Source organism: Scylla paramamosain, chromosome 15 (genome assembly GCF_035594125.1).
Source record: "Scylla paramamosain isolate STU-SP2022 chromosome 15, ASM3559412v1, whole genome shotgun sequence".
In the NCBI taxonomy this organism is placed as follows: Eukaryota; Metazoa; Arthropoda; class Malacostraca; order Decapoda; family Portunidae; genus Scylla; species Scylla paramamosain.
In genome coordinates, this window is record NC_087165.1 from 14,351,012 (window position 1) to 14,368,511 (window position 17,500).

Genomic DNA, 17,500 nt, shown 5'->3' on the forward strand with positions numbered 1-17,500 from the left:
AGGCAAAGTAAATAAAGGGGCAAATGTAGAAGAGGCCTTTGCTCCAAGAACAAGTCTTATGTCTGATAGGTACATTACAATAACCATCCAGTTTTTCACTTGTTCAGTGTAGTTCTTGATATAGACCTCAAAGGGATGGAAGAGTTCGCTCTCTCTCTCTCTCTCTCTCTCTCTCTCTTGCCTCGTTAAGCAGGAGTGCCAGCCTCACGAGCCAGGTGGCAGCACTGAAGACGACCCACACACACCCTAAATTGGTAACTTTACACCACCTCAAGTTTGGTTAGTGCGGACTCTCTCTCTCTCTCTCTCTCTCTCTCTCTCTCTCTCTCTCTCTCTCTCTCTCTCTCTCTCTCTCTCTCTCTCAGTATTTCCTAACCTTTGTAATCATCACTGTCATTATTTGATAACATTGCACTGAGTAAAACGCACGATAATGATGATAAGTAATATTGAACGGAGCCATACGTAATAGCATAAATGATAAATGAAAAGAAAAATTTATATATATTATGCAATTAGGTGATAGGCCCTGAATGTGTGTGTGTGTGTGTGTGTGTGTGTGTGTGTGTGTGTTGTTAGTCGAGTTGTTATTTTTTTTGTTTGTTGTTGTTGTTGTGGTTGTATATTATATATTTATATATTTATTTATTTTTATTATTTATTCTTTTTATTTTATTTACTTATTTATTAATTTATTTATTTAGTTTATATATATATATATATATATATATATATATATATATATATATATATATATATATATATATATATATATATATATATATATATATATATATATATATATATATAATAATTTTTTTTTTTTTTTTTTTCGCAAGCGTAAGCCTTGTTGCATTTCTCTCTTTCCAGTAACCTGTGTCCTGATTCCATATTTCCTCGTATTTCCATTCTGCAGTGCTCGCCGTGAACTAATGAACATTCCTCCAATCATTTCCACTCCGCTACTCAACCTCACTGCAACATTAATAATAGTCTATCAGGAAAGGCGAATTTTTTCCACATAATTTAAGCATAGGTGCATCTTTCCCACTCCATAGTTATGCCTTGTTGATTACCCATTAGCTCTCGTCAACAAATCGTTCCTTTCTGTCTGCTCGTTTCGGTTCATTTACTGCATTAAATATCTGGATTTGAATGTACTTTCCTCTCTGTTTTTGATAGAGGACAGGATGTTCATGTATGGAATTTCATTGTTATCTTTTCTTTCTTCTTCTCTTCGCTTCTTCCTCTCTTGCATGTGTTTTCTTTATTCATTTTATTTAATTTAATTTTATTTTTTTGTTCCGTAGGTGACGATATTTCATATTTGTCAAGATTGAATGTCTTTCCTTTCTTAACTTTTTTTATATCAAACCTTTCCTTTTCCTGTTCTATTTTAAAACTTTTCTTATTTTAAATCTTATTTTATGTCAGCGTCTTACATGTACTTTTTTTTAAACTTTCCTAAACTTTTCCTCTCAATGTCTTCCTGTCTTAAACTTTTCCCTTTCTTTCATTTTTTTTTTCTTTTCCTTTGTTGGACTGTCATTGACTCCTCCTGATTTCTTTCTTAAACTTTTCTTTGTTGATGTTTTTATTAAACTTGTTTCTTCAAACTTTTCTGTGTTTCTATCTATACCATTTTATTTATCTGTACTCTCTGTACGTATCTATATCCAAGCTATCTATACTTTTCGACTGAGTAGGTTTCTATAATTATATGACATTTCCTTAAAAATTCACAATATTCTTTTTTTACGATCTTTTATATCTATTGTACCTTCTTCATGCTCCTTGTGATGACCGTACCAATAAATCTTGTCGCACCTTGGACACTGCAGGCATGTTAGCAAATTATAAGAAAAGATGAGAGAGAGAGAGAGAGAGAGAGAGAGAGAGAGAGAGAGAGAGAGAGAGAGAGAGAGAGAGAGAGAGAGAGAGAGAGAGAGAGAGAGAAAGCACACCAGGCTTTCTACTCCCTTCTTCTTCTTGAAATTTTATTTCTATGGTCAGTATTATTAATGCCAATAGTTGGCATCGACATCAATATTAGTTATTACAATACAGTTTCGTGTTTGATTGTTAAGGAAGGAGATGGTCAGTCAGACACAGGAGACAGTGATCATCATCAGTCTTGCCTGAAATCCCTTGGGTATTGGGGCCGGGTGTGGTCAGCAGGACAAGACGTTCTGGTGACCTCCCCCCCCCACACACACACACACCCAGTGATCACGGGAATGGGCAGGTCATGGATCAGTTAGGGCAGGTCAAGTAGGTGGAGTTTCTGGCTTAGTTTTGATGGGGTTTGACCAATCATAAGAAGACAACAGCCTTCATCAGGTAGAAGGTGACATGTCGCTAGTGAAGATTACATGGCCCAGAAGTGGCAGAGTTTTTACTGCGGGTGACTGTGCTGGTCAGTTGTCTGGAAGAAGGAGAGTTATTCCACAGATACAAGGTAAAGATTTAGGCATTTGTATTGGAAGAAATTTATGCCAATGTAAGTTTGACCAAGAAATCAAAGACTGTGTACCTGTTATTAACTTGTTCACAATTAAAAATTATAAAGGTATCGCTGGCTACTGAAGACAAAAAGTCGAGAACAGAAATGGAGTATAATCAGAAAGGCTGAGGGGAAAAATGAAGAAAAATAGTAAAAAGAAGAAATAAAGCGATGATAAGGAGACAGAAGGAAGGACAACAATTATTGAAGGATATATGAAGTGGAAAGCAGGATTTAAGAACATTTTGTGCTAAGGAGAGAAGGAAGAATAATAATGGGAAGATATATGAAGTACAGAGAAAAGTGAGAGCGTATTAAACAACAGTGAGTTTAAAGAAGAAGTAATGTAATGACTAGCAGACAGAAGGAAGGACGAGCAATGGGTGTTAGTTGGTGGCGTGTTGTCATAGTTGTAAGTTTTGTGAGCTGTGAAATATGGAAGCACAAGTTCTTTTACTTATCATACACCTTTTGGAATAATGTCTGATGTGAATTTCTTGCGTTGGTATCAGCAGGCCATGATAGGTCAAAATATACCGGGAAAGACTACCAGGCGTAACAAAAATGCCATTAGTTAGTGTAGAACAGGATGCCTGGTCAATCAAGATTACCATGTATAACAGAATAGACTCTTTGGTAACTGGTATGAAAGAAGTCAACGAGCTGGAATTAATCAGGTGATAATACGGAAATGAAATATTTATGTATTTCAGTTAATCTTTTAAAGAAATGCAGGAGTAAAAATATGACGGTGTAAAAATATTAACGAGAATTTGTTTTTCTCTACTTTTTTTTTTATCTCTCTCTCTCTCTCTCATTGCGAGAGTGAAATATAGATCAGTTGATTACTCCAATTTTTCAGTGCTCCAAAATGCATACGAATCCCGAAAAAAAAAAGATATGTAAATTATGTTCATTCCTCTAAAGAAATTTCTGCGTAATTTCACCAAATACGAGCGCAAGAACAGAGAGGGAATACATTTTCTCAACGCAAAATGGGTTTTTCCAGAAATTGCAAATAGCGTTAGATTTAAAATATATTCACGTAAGCATTTTGTATTGCGAAAATAACATTCACATAATTATCACTACTTGAAAAAAGGGAGACGTGTTTTTTACTATAATGAAGTTACGTCAGCAAGTCAAAATTGGAAAGACAACGGCTGGCGTCCATGATGAGGAGGAAAGGTGACTGTTGTGTGTTGTCTAAAATTATCTGATGAACTGAAGGTGTTTCTTGCCACCAGCAGACATCCCTGAGGATTCAGCGCCGTTGCGATCACAGGAACATGATGGGTGATGGCAAGACGACGCTGGAAAATGGATGTGCATTGTGAGAGCACGAGGCTGGACGGGAGACTGGGAGGAGAAGGAATGGTGAGTGTTCGTATCATTTTAGTATTTCGTAAAGCGCCTGAAAACTAAAGGTGACATGTTATTCTCGCCTTTACTTCTCAGTCACTCTGATATTTCTTCTTTTCTTTTCTAGTGTACCATTATTTATTCACAGGTAACAAACTAACAAACATGTATTAGTTGTCGGGTATCAGGAGGAGGAGGAGGAGGAGGAGGAGGACTTGCGAATATAAAAAAACGAACAATAATAAACAAAAGTGTATATTAGTAAACCGCATCCTTCAGAAATTAAGGGCCAGTTTCACAGGCGTTCCCTGTTGTTGAGATCCAGGGTCGATGGGGAATGATTTCAACCACCACAAACCAATTATATTTCACATGTGTCTTTGTGAATAAACCAGAAATTTCAGTCCTAGGCAAGGCTTCCCTCCCGCAGTTGATAGTGGTGTTTTTCGTGGTACGTTTCAATATACAGCATCCCCGACACACTGAATCGTTACTTGTTCCATCCCATTTATTCAGATTTGTAGTGATTTCTTTATATTTTTACAATACCTTAAGTTTGTTTTTAATATCAATATTCTAACCCGCGATCTTTGTTGCTTTGAAAGTTTTGTAGCGGCGCCATATGACCACGATGTTGCAGCGCCATAAACTAAATCAATCAATCAATCAGTCAATCATTCTCTTTCCTTCCATTATTTCCCTTCCTCTCAAAAGATGTTGCTTATCCAGCTACCTCCTCCTCCTCCTCCTGCATCCATATTAACTGCGGAATGGAACGTAATGTTAGTATACTCTCTCTCTCTCTCTCTCTCTCTCTCTCTCTCTCTCTCTCTCTCTCTCCTCTCTCTCTCTCTCTCTCTCTCTCTCTCTCTCTCTCTCTCTCTCTCTCTCTCTCTCTCTCTCTCTCTCTCTCTCTCTCTCTCTCTCTCTCTCAAGATTACACAGACCTCGTACTCTAATGCCGATAAAAGCTCACTAATTAAAAATGAATAAATGATGACTATGTTACCGAAGCACATTGTATTAGTACGCCAGAAAGAAGACACTCCATTCCATTAGGGGTACGTAAGCAGTGAGTCTCAGGTTTACATTTCATAACGGCGAAGGCATGTGTAATAATTTTGCAAGTAGACAGTCGAGCAGGCAGGCGAACTAACAAGAGAACGTGACATTCGGGCTGTAGCAAGGAATGAGTTTGTTATGAGCACATTTCATAGCAGTGGAGGTAATGATTTTCGATGGATGGATGGATAGATAGATAAATAGATAGACAGACAGTAATCAGTAGTTAAATAGGTAAATAAAAAGAGACGGTGATAGATAGATAGATAGATAGATAGAGACAGAGATACGTAGATTGATTGACAGACAGGTCGATAGATAGACAGAAATAGGTCGATAGATTAGTTTTGAAGACGACAGAATAATAACATGATGGTGTATGTGTACGTAGGTAATAATGACTGACTGGCTGACTGACTGATTGACCAGTTGATTGCAAGACGGTACAACAACAGGGTCACTGGGCGTCTCAGGTGGATGACTGAAGAGTGACAGCGGGAATGGAGTAGGTAATCGGCATCCTTTGAAATATTGCACATACTACCTAATAAATAGACAGATAAGATAAATATTGAATAAATGTGAAATAAATTGTAAGACTCACTTATTTTATTATTATTACACTGAATTTTACAACAATCCCTTATCACATTTTCTTTCATATTTTATTGACTTTTTTTTCTATATATATAAGAGCGTTGCGAGCAAACAATAATAAAAAAAAAAACGGGTATGATAAATGAATATTGTTTGGTAGTATATATGTTACAGTCAATACCTGAATCCAGACAATTTGTAAAGTGACTGATTTTTTCAGGCAATTTGTGAACTGCCTGGTTAGGTTAGGTTAGGTTAGGTTAGGTTAGGTTAGGTTAGGTTAGGTTATAACCTAACCTAACCTAACCTAACCTAACCTAACCTAACCTAACCTAACCAGGCAGTTCACAAATTGCCTGAAAAAATCAGTCACTTTACAAATTGTCTGGATTCAGGTATTGACTGTAACATATACACAGACATTTCAGAAGAGAAAAATAGATTTACGAAAAAAGAAGAAAAATGTGATGAAATACGTTAAATGTGGATTGAGCACACGCAAGTATATAAACCTTTGAGCCTGAAAAATACAGTACATTACTTTTAGACTTTCTTTTCATAACACGTAGCTCGAGACTTTGATGTTCACCCGTTTTCTTCGTGTACTTCCGAACCATATTCTGAAACCTCTCTGCCCCGCCGCACCTCCACTACTCTCAAAAGGCTCTACTTCAAGTGACACGGGTTTTCAAGAGCGTTTTTTTTTTCTTTTTTTTTTGTTTGTTTCTTAGTTCTAGTGACAGATTAACAAAATTTCTTCATTATTAACAGGAGAAAGACTCTTGAGGACCCGGCTAATCATCTCCGTGGCTTTTGAAATAAGTCGTAGTGTGAGAGCAAAGCGTTTCAGAATACGGGACTGTCTCTGGGCGCGCCATGTGTGTCACAAAGGCCAGACAGATGATAATTAATTACTGTGAATTATTATATTGGTGTGCTACAGTATTACCGATCTATTTTGGTCTTGTCTAGTTTGTACTAAGTTGTTTACTTGTCGTGGTCATTAAGAGAGAGAGAGAGAGAGAGAGAGAGAGAGAGAGAGAGAGAGAGAGAGAGAGAGAGAGAGAGAGAGAGAGAGAGAGACGTGCGGTCATGTTAATGCATTTTACCTTTGAAGTTGTTGTTGTTGTTGTTGTTGTTGTTGTTTGTGGTAGTGATGGTGATGATAGTGATGGCGTTTTCATACCTCGATATTTTTAACAATATTTTTTATTTTAGTAATATTGTCTTATCTTGTGTGTGTGTGTGTGTGTGTGTGTGTGTGTGTGTCTGTGTCTGTGTGTATGCATGTATGTATGTATGTATGTGTGCTTATACTCCGACGTAGTGCCTATCTCGCGGCAGAAATCCTCTCAGTATGCATCATTCAACAAGCTGTGGTGAGGCAGTTTTCTCTTCTTTTATCTTTATGCGGCTTCAGGGAGGTTTAGCTCATTTTAAAGATGTAATCGTGGTGTTATGATAGATGCCCTTATTTGTCAGGATGCCCTTGAGTGTGCACGTGTAAAGGAGGTGGTGGTGGTGGTGGTGGAGGAGGAGGAGGCGGCGGCAGCAGCTTGTACACTTGGTTAGTGGCAGAGAGATCTTAGATTCGAATTCTGGTCTCGTGTTTTGAAGCGCTTTGTTCTCCAGTATGGACTATTTTCAGAGGCTACAGAGATGATTAGACGGGTAATCATCAGTGTTTTGCCCTTCAATTATGCAGAAGCGCTATTGAGTTACCACTAGAATCATTAAAACACTCATGAAAGTGCTTATGACGTCCACTAGAGCCTGCCGCTGATAGTCGAGTAAGAACCGATGTTTTTTTTTTTTTTTTTATCAGAATACAGTCACTGAACCGAATGGTGTAATCCCTTTTCCATCTGGCAGTTTACAGATAGATGTAAACTGAGGACTTGTGGTCTTGCTTGCCTCTCCTGCGAAATGCTAGAGATGCTGCTGTTGTTACGTGTGTGTGTGTGTGTGTGTGTGTGTGTGCGTGCGATTGTGTAAGTGCTGCTCATATGTGCGTACATGCGCTTCCTGTAAAGATTAGCAAATTACATGATGGCATGTCCCAACCTGAGGAGAAAGCAAAGCGATATGTTAAAATGCTCAATATTAATGTTATTTTTGTTGTTGTTGTTGCTGTTGGTGGTGGTGGTGGTGGTGGTGGTGATGTTGGATGTGGTGTTGTTTTTCATGTGTGATTCGTAAGGCGCTTTACAAAATGAATTACTTTGAAGCTTATTGGAAATACTATATATATATTTTTCTTTTTTCTTTTCTCTTTGGCGTGTTGTTGATACGTTTATATTTCCCCCCCTATTTTCTTACAGAAGTTTTTGTTTATAATATGTTTGACGGGACTTTTACATCATTAATGCGTAATGAAAAGAACAACACGACTTATTTTTGCCTTTTCATAATTCGCGCAGTTGAAAAAATGAAAAGAAGAAAAAGGACGAGACATTTTCTACGTTCCTGGAGAAAAATAAAGAATAGAGTAATAAAAGAGCAACGAAAAAAAAAAAAAGATGTAAAAGGAAAAGTAATTGTGTGTGTGTGTGTGTGTGTGTGTGTGTGTGTGTGTTGTGTGTGTGTGAGTCCTATCTATTTATATTTCACAAAATTTAATCATGTTCTTTATTTCATTTATTTGTTTATTTCTATTAATTTTTATTATTTTTAGGTTTACTATTTATTTCTAATGAAATAGATAGTAAAATACCATATTTTACGCATACTGTCTACACACGAACCTCTTCCTTTAGAGATACATTTCATTAATCTATTGCTCTATTTGCAAAACTGTATTTCTGCACATCCTTATCTCCTTCTCCTCTTCCTCCTCCTGCTCCTTTTGTCAAGTTTCTTCTTGCTTCCTTTTCACATTTTACTTCCTGGTTGACACAAGTTTTCTGCATGTGGCTATTCTTATTTTCTTTACACATTTGTAGCCCACAATCGTATCTCCTCCTTCCCGTCTTTCCCACAGTTACAGACAACCATAAGTCGTATTATTTTTCCTCATGGCCAAAGTTTTGGGACTTGGCACCCGTCTTGTTGTTGCCCTTTGTACCATGTGTGTGTGTGTGTGTGTCTGTGTCTGTGGAGTTTTATCGCAGTGAAATTAGAGGACAACGATGACAGGTAGAAAAGAGTGCAGGGTTTTTACCAGCGTGACTACCAGAGTAGTACCCACTTAGGTACAATTAGCAACACTTATCAGGTAAACACCAGTACTGCCACCACCACCACCATTACCAACCATCTTCACCACCGTTCCACAAACACTACTACCACCACCACCACCATTACCATCAGTACCACTACAATTTCTACCAACCACCGTCACCACCACTCACTCATTAACACCACTACCACCACCACTACCATTACTCACTACCACCGCCACCACCACCACCACCACTACTATCACTCACAATTTTCACATCAACACCAGTTACTATCATCACCACCACCATCATGATCGTTACCATTATCATCATCATCATCATCGTAATCAGCCCCCACGATCACCGCAATCATTATTTCTCTGTACTTTCGCTCCCATTATTGTCATTATCACCACCACCACCACCACCACCATTGCCACTATTACCACTTCCACCATCATCACCACTGTTGCCTCTACTACCACCATTGTCACCATCACTGTCATCATCATTACCGTGGTCGATATTATTTTCATTATCATAATTTTTGTCACCACCACCACCATCACCATCACTGCCACACATCACTGTTATTATCACAACTACTCTATCATTTTCCACACACACACACACACACACACACACACATACACACACACACACACACACACACACACACACACACACATACCTGAGTCATGAAAAATAGAAAAAAAAAGTAGGGCGATGTATTTTCTACGCCCGTGGAGATAACTAACAACAAAGTAATGAAATGACAGCGAGAACATAAAAACCCAATATTAAACTCTCAAAATGTTAATTATTATATGATGTTGGTAAACATTATATAAGAAAAAGTGGAACAAGAAGGAAAACCACTAATTGCCAAATCAAATAGAAATATAGGGCATGCTGCAACGAATTATAATGTAACCTAGCTCATTATAAAATAAATGTGAATGATTAAACAAGGAATAACAAGAACAATAATGAAATATAAAGAAAACAGCAACTCTTAGAGAAAGGTAGATAAAAAAAATTAATGTATGATGTAATACTCGTATAATAATGTAAAGATAAGATTATGTCATAGAATAGAACATTATAGGAAACGAAATTAAATAGATCTGAAAAATGGTAATTAAATACAAAGAAAAACAAAAACAAATTGAAGAAATAAATATTATGTACAGTGTATTAATGTGAATGTAAAAAGTTACATTCAACGAATATGTTAAGGCAGCAGAAAGTACAAAAAGAATCTGAAAAGAATAAAAGACTAAATAAAAAAAAAATTATATATATATATATATATATATATATATATATATTATATATATATATATATATATATATATATATATATATATATATATACTCGTATATATATATATATATATATATATATATATATATATATATTATATATATATATATATACTCGTATATATATATATATATATATATATATATATATATATATATATATATATATATATATATATATATATATATATATAGATATATATATATATATATATATATATATATATATATATATATATATATATATATAAAAGGATACATAATATACACCATACTCAACATAAAAAGACAAATGTAACAAATATATAAACAAAAAAGAAAAAAAGCAAGAATTTGTACAATGAAATAGAACACATTACAACCAATCACACAACATAAAAAACTGCGCAAATAAAAAAAAAACACTAAAAACAAACAAGAATCTGTAAAATGCAAGGAAGTCAAGCAAAGTAAGTCAATGTAGTGTAAGAAATATAAAACGAGGGAGGAAAAAGGAGGCACCGTGTAAAATGTGTGGTAGGGAGGAAGGGTGAAGAATCTGCGGTGTGTGTGCTGGGAGGCAGGGCTTGGCTGGGGGTAAATGATAGGCGGCCGCCCAAGTTTTAAGTCTTCTCTTTACGAGGATAAGTGGGGCACGTAATTCTTTGTGAGAGGATATGAAGAGTACGCCCGCGCACTGGCCGGGAGAAGGAGCAGAAAGAGAAGGAGGAGGAAGAGAAGTGGAGGAAGTAGATAAGGAACATTGGGGGAAGAGTAGTGGACGAAAAAATAATTATTATTCATTATTGTTTTGTTATTATTATTATTATTATTATTAGTAGTAGTAGTAGTAGTAGTAATAGTAGTAGTAGTAGTAGTACTAGTAGTAGTAGTAGTAGTGGTAGTATCATTAATACTATTAGCCTACGAGAAAACAGTAGTTGTATTAGTGTCGTGGACGAAAGCAAACTAGAGAGAAGCCTTGCCAAGGCTTTACTCATTTCATAACTAGGCAGCGTGCAGGAAGGGACAGCGGGAGACACACTGATTACTAGCCATAAATAAGATCGAGAGACACATTCGAATTAATGCAGTGAAACAAAAGGAGCAGTATAATGAAACATTTTGAACTACATACATGAAACCGATGCTCAGAACCATACATATAAGCAGAGGCACTAAACAATATTTTGATTAAGATTATAATATATATATATATATATATATATATATATATATATATATATATATATATATATATATATATATATATATATATATATATATATATATATATAATACATTACAGGTTTCTTAACACGTGTGGACAGCTTCAGTGGTTCTTTCCTTGATGAAACGACAGGAAGCACCTTAGCGGGAGTATCGTTCGGTTTGTAGTCCGCGGGCTGTTGACTGGACAAGAGTCGTGAGCTACACATTAGTTTTGAGCTCCTCTGACTCTGAGCGTGGATCCCTCTGGTCGAAGTTGGATGAAAGTTTAACAGGATTTTGGAGAGAGGAATGCGGGTTGCTCGGATCCGGCTCAGTAACACGAGGGGAAGACGTTTCTCGTAGGAAGGGCGTAGGTCCTCCATGGACACTGTAGGTTCTCCTCCATCATCGTAGCGTGCAGGGTTTGATAGGGAGTGGAGGTGATCAGGCGAGCTGGTTCACTGATTGAATGGAGATCACCATCAAGGACCAGCTCACATTGTCCATCAAGAAGATTATGAGTATGAAGAGCTAACCTAACAGCCTTCCAGAGTATGCCATTCTTCCTCTCACAGTGTTCATTACCTTACGGGTGATAAGAAGAATGAGTCATTACTACACCGTGATTAGACAGGAAATGTGACACTTCTTGGGATATGAACTGAGTGCCCCGATCAGAGTGAATGGAAGAGGGTCAGCTAAACATAGAAAATAATTTTAAGAAACAACTGATAAATGTTTGAGTAGACATGTCAGGACACGGGTAAACAAAAGGGGAACCATGAATGTCCATCAATCATGACCAAGAGATATTTGTCATGGGAGGGACCAGTTCAGTCAGCAGGTGTTCTGTCAAAAATGCACAGGGAAGGAATCAAATGTGTTGCTGGTGGTTTGAAGAACTTACTGTAGCTTGTAGTTCGCACCAAGAGTAACACACAATGAATCAAACGAAGCAGTAGAATGAAACATTTCCAACTACGCAAACATATAAAATCGAAGCACAGAAACATAAGAAAAAGCAGAGGCAACAAACAATACTTAAATTACTACTACTACTACTACTGGTGGTGGTGGTGGTGGTGGTGGTAATGGTAATGGTGTTTAGTCGTAGACAATGAGGAGCTGGAGAAAAAAGAGGAGAAGAGGACGGGGACGCAAAAATGTTATTATAGTTGTCATTATATTAGGATTAGGAGCACGACGAGAAAACGGTAGTAGTAGTAGTAGTAGTAGTAGTAGTAGTAGTGGTAGTAGTAGTAGCAGTAGTAGTAGTGGTAGTAGGAGTAAAAGAATAAAAAGGGAGAATGAACAAGACAAGAAATCAGTAATAATAGCAGGAAGAGTGTGAGAGGTATAGAGAGGGAACGAGGGAACCCATGTGTGTGTGCAGAGAGAGAGAGAGAGAGAGAGAGAGAGAGAGTCGGGGTTGGGTGGTGGGAGGTAGTGTTCGTGGGGAGAAGGGGAGAGGCGGCAGTGTGTTCGAAAAAGCGTGAGAGAGAGAGAGAGAGAGAGAGAGAGAGAGAGAGAGAGAGAGAGAGAGAGAGAGGAGAAGAGAGTGGTGGGAAGTCTGGAAAAAAAATAAGTGGAGTTGAGCTAAAGTTGGTTATTTGGTGGTTGGCCGAGGAATATGAGAGAGAGAGAGAGAGAGAGAGAGAGAGAGAGAGAGAGAGAGAGAGAGAGAGAGAGAGAGAGAGAGAGAGAGAGATTGGTGAATGAACCGAGGCTGAAAGAGAATGAAGAGGAGTGAGAGAGAGAGAGAAAGAGAGGAGGAGGAGGAGGAGGAGGAGGAGGAGGAGGAGGAGGACAAGAGGGAAAGGAAGAGAAGGATCTGGACTGTTATGTCTTGCTGTTGACGGCTTCAGGCAAGGAATAAAAACAGAGAGTGAGAGACACTGACTGACTCGTGCTGCACATGCTGATCTGCACAAACTGTATTGTATTGTAGCAAGACTGAACAGGGGACCGTTGCCAGCAGTGGAGGTGATCGAGGTGTTGGTGAAGAAGGAACTCCATTTGAATCTAACATCACATTACTTGTAATAACATATCATAACGTTACATTACCTCACCTAACGTAACCTTTGTGGAAATATAACTTAACCCAACAAGACATAACTTATCATAACATGGCATTATCTTATCTCACTTTACATTTCTTTACCTTATCTTACTTTATTTACATAAGCTATCCTTATCTCATCTAACTTAAACTAGGTGGAAATCTGACCTATATAACTTATCATAATATATCATATTTTTATCTTAAGCTACCTTACCTAACGTAGCCTTACCTTACCTTGCATTACCTTATCTTACCTAACTTTACTTTAACCTTACCATACCCTGCCACACCTAACCTAACCTAACCTACCCTAACGTAATCTGCCAAAGACCTAACCTAATTTAACCTAACATAATCTAACCTACGAAAGACCTGACCTAACCTAACACAACCTAACCTAACCAACCACTTTTGTAGAATACCACACACTATTCCCACTCCAGAGTAATACATGTCACAACACCCAATCCACTACACCACCATACCCTATCTCCACACCTTGGCCTCCCCTACCACCACTCCAGTCAGTATTAATCCACTCCATTGAACTCCAGCTACCACTACCATCAGTACTTCTGTCTCCCCGCGTGCGCCTGTCCCTCGGTTTATCCACACTCACGCCCTTCACTGTAAGCCCTAATGCCCTTTACACAGCAACCCTGAACCCAAGCTGAACCAATATTAATAAAGTACAAAGAGAACCAATTCGTAAGTCTCTCTCTCTCTCTCTCTCTCTCTCTCTCTCTCTCTCTCTCTCTCTCTCTCTCTCTCTCTCTCTCTCTCTCTCTCTCTCTCTCTCTCTCTCTCTCTCTCTCTCTCTCTCTCTCTCTCTCTCTCTCTCTCTCTCTCTCTCTTTGTATTCCACTTCGCTTCGTTCAAGGTCATTTCACTTCCAGTCCACCCATGTATTCCACTTTCCTTGTTTCCTGCTCTCTCTCTCTCTCTCTCTCTCTCTCTCTCTCTCTCTCTCTCTCTCTCTCTCTCTCTCTCTCTCTCTCTCTCTCTCTCTCTCTCTCTTTAAAGCTCTCTTCTCCGCTCATGTACACACACACACACACACACACACGCGTAGAGAGAGAGAGAGAGAGAGAGAGAGAGAGAGAGAGAGGCATTACATTCCTGGTAAAATAGGGTAAAAATATTTCGTGGGACTGTTAGGGAAGGCAAATTTGGGCTCATTTTCATCATTAACTAACTTGGCTGGAAAAAAAAAATAGTTTATCGTCACTTTTTTTCTCCAGTCTAGCCGTCTGTCTATCTATCAGCTTATCTATCTATCTGTTTGTGTCTGTCTGTCCTTCTGTATCTATCTATCTATGTATCTCTATCTGTCTATCTATCTATCTATCTATCTGTCTTTTTCTGTGCCTACCTGTCTATCTATCTATCTCTCCATCTATATCTCTATCTCTCCAGGTATCTATCTATCGATCTATTTCTCTGTCTGTCTGTCTGTCTGCCTACCTGTCTGTCTGTGTCTGTTTGTTTATCAGTCTGCCTTTCTATCTATTTCTATCTATTGACTTATCTTCACTAGTAGATAGGTATGTGGTCATTAAAACGATGGTTCTAATTGCTGAGAGAGAGAGAGAGAGAGAGAGAGAGAGAGAGAGAGAGAGAGAGAGAGAGAGAGAGAGAGAGAGAGAGAGAGAGAGAGAGAGAGCCAGTAATTTTTTAAATACTTTCCTATAAGCTCTTGATCGTTGCTCTTATCCTCTCTCTCTCTCTCTCTCTCTCTCTCTCTCTCTCTCTCTCTCTCTCTCTCTCTCTCTCTCTCTCTCTCTCTCTCTCTCTCTCTCTCTCTCTCTCTCTCTCTCTCTCTCTCTCTCTCTCTCTCTCTCTCTCTCTCTCTCTCTCTCTCTCTCTCTCTCTCTCTCTCTCTCTCTCTCTCTCTCTCTCTCTCTCTCTCTCTCTCTCTCTCTCTCTCTCTCTCTCTCTCTCTCTCTCTCTCTCTCTCTCTCTCTCTCTCTGTTCCCTCTCTCTCTCTCTGTTCCCTCTCTCTCTCTCTGTTCTCTCTCTCTCTCTCTCTCTCTCTCTCTCTCTCTCTCTCTCTCTCTCTCTCTCTCTCTCTCTCTCTCTCTCTGTTCCCAACTCTCCTACCATCATCTCCCCCAAGTGTTCTTTTTTCTCTCTCCTCCTCCTCCTCCTCCTCCTCCTCCTCCTCCTCCTCCTCCTCCTCCTCTTCCCTTCTCATATTCGCTAATTTCACTCAGTCTTCCCCAGAAACGAACACCCTTGCTCCCCCCAGAGAGAGAGAGAGAGAGAGAGAGAGAGAGAGAGAGAGAGAGAGAGAGAGAGTTCAAAAATAGAAGTTCACCAAGAAGTGTTGCCTTCCGTATGTTGTTGTTGTTGTTGTTGTTGTTGTTGTTTACATGCACATTCCTTCCTGTTTTTTTTTTTTTTGCATTTGTTTTCTTTCCTCCTTACCATCATCTTTCCTTCCCCTTTTATCTTCCCTTCCTCCATCTCTCCATTCTTCCCTTCTTCCTTCTCTTCGTTCCCTTCATTTCTCCCACCATTTCTCCATTCTTCCCTCCCTCCCTGTTTTCCCATCCACCTTTAATTTCCTTCCCTCCCTCCTTCCCTCCCTCCCTCCCTCCCTCCCTCCAATTCTCCCTTAATTCTTCCCTCCCTACCTCTGTTCTATCTCCCTTTAACTTCCTTCTTTCCCTCCTTTTCCTTCTTCTTCTCCTTACTATTTCTACCTTTCTCCCTTTCTGCCTCCCTCCTTTTCTCCCTTTCCTCCCTCCTCTCTTTACTATTCTTTCCTTCCTTTTCTCTTTCCCTCTTCTCTCCGTCTATCCTTCCCTCCCCCTACTATTCTTTCCTTCCTTTTCTCTTTCCCTCTTCTCTCCGTCTATCCTTCCCTCCCTCCCTCCCTTCCTCACTATATTCCTCTTTCTCTCCCTTCTTCTCTCCTTTCCATACTTCCCATCCGCTCTTTCCTTCCCTCTCTCATCTCCTCTTTCTCTCCTTCCCTCCTTCCTGACCATCCATCCCTTTATTCCTTCCTCCCGCCTTCCTTTCTTCCTGCAGTTCTTCCCTCCCTGCCTCTCTCCCTCTCTTCCTTCTTCCCTTCGTCCATTCTTCTCTCCATTTCTCCCTCCCTATATCCTCCTTTTAATTCTCTTCTCTTTCAGACTCTTTTCCATTTCTTCCTTCATCCCTCCTTCGCCTCTCATTTCCTCTCTAAATACTTACCTTCCTTCTTCCATCCTTCATTCTGTTCCTTCCAGTCTCTCTCTGTCCCTATCTCTCCTTTTAACCTCTTCCCTTTCCTCCATCTTTTCATTGCTTCCTACCTCGTTCACTAACCTAACTCAAATTAAAAAAAAAAAACAGTAAATCTTTACCATGCAATTACCGGCCAATTAGCTTAACCTCAGTCATATGCAAATTGCTTGAAACACTTATTAGAGATGAACTTGGTAATCACTTAGAGGAAAACAGTTTACTTAAAAACACTCAACACGGCTTCCGTAACAAACCCTCTTGTTTGACGAACCTCTTAGACTTCTTCTATAATATTTTCAACCAATATGACGAAAATAAAGCTGTAGATATAATATATCTTGATTTTCGAAAGGTCTTCGACGAAGTCCCCCACAAACGTCCACTGATTAAACTAAGATCGCTTAGTATCCAAATTACACACGAGGAAACGGTTGTAGAATTGTTGGGAAATCCTTCAGCTCTCTTGAATCTTTTTTTTTTTTTTTCCATCGTGTCGTCAATCTGTGGAATGGGCTTCCTACAGACGTGATAGACTGTAGTACCGTAGAGAATTTTAAATGTTGTTTTGATAAATATTTTGCCGCAAATCCGCGGTTAACAACGTTTATTTCTTAGAAATTAAAACTCCTTGCTTCCAGGGAATGGAGGTAATTCATTTCATCTATTTTCATTCTTTCCTATAAAAATTTCTTTCGGGTTTTTTTTTTTTTTTTACTTCTCTAACCATGTAAGGTATTTATTTTCGGAGGGAGTGGAGGGTGGGGAAAGAGCCTTCTGCTTTGGTGTCCTTTTCTTTTACTATCATCTTAGTAGTCTTAGGACAGGTCACCTCGTGAGAACCTCAAGGTCAGTTGTGGCCTGTATTTCTGTGTTAACTCTATGTAACTCTTTCTTAGTTTCTCTCTCTCTCTCTCTCTCTCTCTCTCTCTCTCTCTCTCTCTCTCTCTCTCTCTCTCTCTCTCTCTCTCTCTCTCTCCCCTTCTCTTTTCCTTGGCTTGC

The 17,500-nt window shown here is 38.7% G+C and overlaps 1 protein-coding gene across 5 annotated transcripts in view; it reads left to right on the top strand.

The window, feature by feature from the left end:
- Positions 1 to 17,500, top strand: part of LOC135107492 (galactosylgalactosylxylosylprotein 3-beta-glucuronosyltransferase P-like) — a 112,205-nt gene that overhangs the window by 7,003 nt on the left and 87,702 nt on the right. For 3 of the 5 annotated variants that reach the window (XM_064017439.1, XM_064017431.1, XM_064017434.1), the window contains one exon: positions 3,754 to 3,880. The gene's annotated coding sequence lies outside the window, so the exon portion shown is untranslated. Of the gene's footprint in view, positions 1 to 3,750; positions 3,881 to 17,500 lie in introns of all 5 variants that reach the window. The other 2 variants (XM_064017435.1, XM_064017433.1) reach the window with 1 other exon arrangement.